Here is a 6,291-nt window from a genome sequence, read left to right on the forward strand (position 1 = left end):
GATATTTAAAATTTATTTTAATTGTTTCTCGAATGTAACAAATGATTTTGACTATAGCTATGTTTTTATTATGATAGGTGGTATTCTTTCCTCGCTTAAATTGTTTTTTTTTTCAAGAGTGCTGCCTGAACGCAGAAGTGGATGGCTGCGACCCAACATTAGTTTTCTCTTGTTCTTTTTAGCATTAGTTTTTTCCACCCTTTAACCTTCTTGTATTCCTTCAGCTCACTGTCCGTGTCCATATCTGACCAGTACAATAGCGCATTGGTATTTGTTCTTGAAGATCTCGCCTTCATTATTTTTAACTTTTTCCCAGGCGCCGTCCCAGGAATTTCTTTGGATTTATTATAACTCAAAGTACTGATTTCTAAAGTTCAGACATTAAAAAAAGACTACTCAATTTAAATTTGGAAAACCACACTCTAATGGGTTCTTACACAATTTAAATTTTGAAAACCACACTCTAATGGGTGCTTACTCTCTTCTCCTTACCATTACCAATTACCATCCGCCTAACCCAATTTGGGTTATGAGAAAAAAGTAAAGTAAAGTCACATTCACCTTTGTAATTTTGTGGAAGTGAACCAAGCCCCTTACAATGGACTTTTTCTAAAAAACAGATTAATATGCAGATAATGTCAGATAGCAATCCGATAAAACAGATATCTACACATTTCATCGGATTTTCACTGCCAATAAAGCAGTAAGTATCTGATACTTTTCGAGTTATCCACACGCATACTATTCTATAAGTATAATATAATTCTATAAGTATATAATGAATAAAAATTAATATACAATTTTCAAATTAGATTTTATTGTAACCGAATTTTCTTCAAATTTAGATCTTTAAAGAAAATATACAGGTTACAAATCTGGGAAGACACTATTGAAAATGCTCAAATTGATGTCATGTTACCTCCTTCTTTGAACATTCCAAAACACAGGAAACACATGGTTCCAATATTATCGTGGTGGTCAGTATAATTACAGCCGAACTTATTTATTAATAGTCTTCTAAAACTTAAATATCATATTCTTTTTTCACTCAGGTATGAAATGTATTTAGAACAACCAGCGATTCAAGTGGATTCGGCCGTTTACATCAAAACTATAGAGCCAATCTGCTGGCTCATAGATATCATTCTCGTTTTAGCCTGTTTTCTGTTTGTTTGGAAAATGTGTGAAATAAATGACTTTTATTTACAGAAAAAAATCAAACGCAGCTTTGATGATTGCGTTTTGTACGTATTAGGAGCAGTGTCCACTCAAGGTAATTGTTTGTTTATGTCATTTGCTACATTAGAGATACATTAATTTTTATTTCAATATATGAACAGCCAATAAAGACTGGCAATTTACTTTTTCAAAAGCACTATAAATTTCTCAAGAAACAATAACAATCTCTTATCAAAAAAATAATGATGGTATCAAAAGTTTCAAATTTGATAGGAAAAATAAAATCAATAATCAGCTTAAAAATATTAATTTATTGGGTTTATGTCCATTGTATTGATTTACGATTAGTCTCCACTTATAGTCTAATAATAAGAGCCAGTGAACTATTTGAAAAACCTGTTTTCACAAAGCTAGAATTTTTTTTAGTGATATTTTATTATCGACTCATTAAGAAAGTACCATTCTGACAGTCAATCCGCGATTGCGTCATCATCCCTTCAATTTTTGAAAATGTCAAAAAAATTTTTTTCATAACTTGCTCCCACAAGGCTGAAGTTTTGAGAGTGTATTCTTTTAACTGTTCAGAAGAAATATATAAACAGCCAGCCCATTCTCACGGTTGTAAGGGTCTGCCAGTCAAGTACATAATAGTCACGACGTGCAAGGGTGTGGGCGCATTGCCATACATAATCGGCTAAACCCTTGTATTTAAATAATTTATACGCCATTTTGAAGGTCTCTTTGAAAACATCCGATATACCAAACTTCAGCTCTGTATCTCACCTTATGGCCGAGATATCATTGAAAATATGACAAAGTGGCCCCTTTTTCAAACTCAATTTTTGGTGTAACCATAAAATATATCGAAAAACTAGCTGTAAGTGGAATTCTGTCTTAAGGCAATTAAGGCATCGTGCCTTAAGGCAAATTGCTGGAACTTCCCGTACCAAAAATTATTATTTTTTTAAAAACGATTAACATTTTTGAAAAAAAAATACTTCGAAAAAATAAGATTTTTGACAAACAATTAGACAAAAAATTACTTTTTTTTGAAAAAAAATTTTTTTTAATTTTTTTTTTTTAATTTTTTTTTTTTTTGAAAAAAAAATGTTTTTTTTATTTTGACATATTTTGAAAGATCTAAACTTTTTTTCAAAGCAATCTTACTGCTTTAACTGCATAAAGACGAAATATCAAACGGCGTAAGCGCCGCGTCGACGTCTAACGCGTAGACATTGGTACGGAACCCATAGGAATGTAAACCAAAATTATACTTATTGTTAAAATCTCTATAAAATATCTGATAATTTGATGTGCATATGTCTAATAATCATTTTTGACCGCCAGATGGCATTTTTTTTTACTTTTTTCATTAGATCTCCGAAACCGCTAGACCTGCCTTTATGAAAATTTGACCGGTTCTTCGCCTTGTCAATACAAGTAAAATGTTTTTTGAATTATTAAAATCGGACGCTCCGTTCTCTTAAAAACTGAGTTACCGTTTTCGGCACTTTTTGCCCCGTATCTTCGGAACGGCTAGACCTGACTTCGCCAAAAACTAATCAGCACGTCTCCTTATCAATACGAATCGAGTGTTTTTTGAATTATTCAAATCGGTTGATTGGTGTTCCCGAAATCGTCGACGAAAATTTGTATCCGCACATACATACACACACGCACACACACACACACACACACACACACACACATACATCCATTTTTTCTAAGGTATGCCAAAATATTCAGAAACCTTTGAAACGTCGAGAAATGCAAAAATTTTCATTTTCGATTTTTTTGCGATTACTATAACTTGCCCTACGGGAAGTTAATAAATTAAGCGATTCTACTCATATTGGCATAGAATACATAATGTATATTAATATATGCTAAATAATCATTTATTATTTGATAAAAAGAATATAATAATTTTTCAATTAATGTTTTCGGTTAGTGCGTTTTGTTTAATTACTTTCTTATTAGCGTTATTCGAAAGCCTATTGTTTTTTCTTTTAGTACTGCAAATATTGTTCACATCAAATTTGTGGAACACATTGAAAATTTGAACAAACCAGAGTTAGTATACCCGCGCGTAATGCTGGTATGTTGCGCGTTTACATATTCTTTCGGAACAGTTAAAAGAATACACCCTCAAAATTTGAGCTTTGTGGGAGCAAGTTATTAAATTTTTTTTTACATTTTCAAAAATTGAAAGGATGATGACGCGGAATTACTGCCAGAATGGTACTTTCTTAATGGGTCGATAATAAAATATCATTAAAAAAATTTGTAGCTGTGTGAAAACAGGTTAGTCAAATAGTTCACTAATTGTTAGCTGCATTTGCGATATGTGAAAATAAGAAGCAGAGTGCTCAAAATATTTATATATAATCATTGTATTATATATTAAAATCCTCATATTTTCAATTTCAAATAAAAATAAAAAAATTGAATGTATGAAAAATAAAATTTTAACTGATTTTGAAATAGGGGGCAAAGGGAGTTGCTTGCAGTCAACCCTACATTAGCATAATCTGTAGGCCGCATTGCTTTTAAAGTGCCAAAAAAAGTTTCTTGGTTTGATTTCTTTTAATAATAACATTTACTTGTGTACAAACAGATCACTTCGTTTGTTATTTTGCTGTAAGTTGAACTTTAGTAGTTATTTAATAACAACAATTAGTTTTTGCATAGATAATTTAGCTCAGTCATTACCATGATTTGTTTTCAAAAGTGTGTGATGGGTATGGTTGTGACAAGCACAGTTGTATAAAAATCAGATTTATAAATTCGATTTTTTAAAAAATGATTAATTGTAATAAAAGGTTAGACTTTTAACTAATACGTTGGGTTTTAAATTTATAACAAAAAATACTTTTTGCTCTTTCACATAACCATTTTCGTTTCCGAAACAGTGCCTTATAATACAATAATTGCTATAATATTTACTAAAACTTTCAATGTGCATTTTTGGCTAATGCAAAAATTTAAATAAATTGAAATACGCAAACATTCATTTGAGTAACTCCCATAATGATTTAAAATTTAAGAATATTAATGAAAATAAGTTAGGTTGTAGTGAGGTGAATTTATTTCTACTAAAAGCAATAAAAAGAATGTGAAGAAACTTATTCAAAGCAACTTAATAATTCATCTTCTAATATTTCCATTGAATCAGATTCAGTTCTAGATGCTGAAGATACATCTATGCGTATACTGAGTTTCACATTATTTTCGTTTGGATTTCTATTCATAATATTTTACTCTGCCACATTAGTGGCAAAATTATCAACAGTTGTGCCAAACTTTCCTTTCAACAACTTAGAAGATATCGCCAAACAGGAAGAGTATAAAATTTGTGTCCAGCCTAATATATCTGCACATTTAGCATTTAAAGTTGATCACGTAAGTTAAAATTAGTCACTAGAGGTATGCTATGAGAATTATACCTTACATTTTCATAATAAATCTAAAAATTTTATTTATATTTTTGATACATGTACAAAAATAAGTTAAATTCGTATGTTTAAATTTTTTTTATTCATGCAAACGCATTTTCATTTATTATATTTATTTTAAGATTCAGAAAAAATTACACTTGTACATAGATGAAAATATGATTGTTCTTTTGCGTGTATAAGTTTTATAAGGCTTAACATGGAAACGACATGGAAAAGATCCCGTACATTTCGTATATGTTCACTGAAATTGTTAACAAAAATAATTACTAAATTTTCTTAAAGGCTCCTCTAGAACCTTACCTCCCAAAGTGGGATGGTTTGGTAAATCCAGTGGAATGTGGCGTACCGTTTAATAAGTCATACCTTATGGAAACACTATGTCATAAAAAATTGGTAGCAATATTTTCAAATAAAGGACTAGACAACTATTATAATGGGTAGTGATTAATAACATGTCAATTTATTATTACAACAGATTTCTAATAATATCTTTTTCTATTTAGGAAATATGCTTGCAACTTAACACACCTGGGTGTTCGACTATTTCCATACGTCACAAATCCATCTGTTAGAAAAACATTTCCTTATAGAGAATTATTAAACAATCGGTAGGTATTTGAAATAATGATCTATTATGTAAACTATCTATCAAAATTATTCAGTAAACAGCACTCAGCTAGATTAGAAACTAACTAAAAAAATATTTTTTATATAAAATGATTGATGTTTGTTGCATTTATGTTCCAGATTGATAAAAATACGAGAAATGGGCTTATTCAACTATTGGTACAGAAGATTGGCATACACTCCTTCAAGAATAAAATGTTTAAACTGTGAAAAATATCATATGGTTTCGTTTTCTAATATTTATGGGGTCATTTTGACATACACTTTTTCAATAGTCTTTGCTATAAGTATATTTTTTGTTGAATTATTCTGGAACAAAAATATATCAGCAAAACACGTTTCTGAAGAAAATATTCCACAATTTGCCTATTATCCTTGATTGTTGATTTGCTGTGATTGTCGTTATATTAGATTTTAGCTTCTCCTAGAAATTATTTATGAACCTTCAGTTATACTGAACTATAAATTTTTCGAACAAATTAAATACTTATTGATTAGCACTTATTATTAGCTGACTAATAAGGAAAAACATAACTTTTCGTAGAAAGATCAAAAATAATAAATGTTTTGAAAATTTTACCTAACTTATGATTAATTTAATTTTTTGTATTTTAATACAATTTCAAAATTTAGATAATATTTTGCACCAGTTTGTATATACTTCTTTAAACACCAAAAACAATTTAACAAATATTATTATAAAACAAATTATTATACTAAAAAAAACTAAAATAAATTATTTATAACTTACTAGATAATATTTTAATGTCATATTAACTAAACATGTTTTGTGCAGAAAAAATAAATAAAAGATGAAAACTCACCTTATGCTTTGTCAAATACATTTCCTCAGAAGATCCATTTCAATTTTAGTTTCTATAAAAAAATATGTACTTTCATTAGAGTTGCAAGCACATAAATTATTTATGTTAGAAATACGCCCTTTTAAATAGAAATTATTTTACAATACCTTGCTGCATGTTTCCCCTTTGTATCAACCCACATAGAATAGCAATTCATTAATATT

At 29.3% G+C, this 6,291-nt stretch overlaps 1 long non-coding RNA gene across 1 annotated transcript; it reads right to left on the reverse strand.

Moving 5' to 3' along the window:
- Positions 1–5,493: 5,493 nt before the first annotated feature.
- On the reverse strand, positions 5,494–6,251 carry LOC113369495. Its single transcript, XR_003366499.1, has 3 exons — positions 6,235–6,251; positions 6,089–6,140; positions 5,494–5,688 (listed from the first exon to the last, which is right to left on the reverse strand). It is a non-coding gene; the product is annotated as an uncharacterized LOC113369495 (long non-coding RNA).
- Between the last annotated feature and the right edge of the window lie 40 nt (positions 6,252–6,291).

The sequence above is a fragment of the Ctenocephalides felis genome, unplaced genomic scaffold (assembly GCF_003426905.1).
Source record: "Ctenocephalides felis isolate EL2017-DRISC unplaced genomic scaffold, ASM342690v1 CF-g0.4_SCAFFOLD_01379, whole genome shotgun sequence".
Lineage (NCBI taxonomy): Eukaryota > Metazoa > Arthropoda > Insecta > Siphonaptera > Pulicidae > Ctenocephalides > Ctenocephalides felis.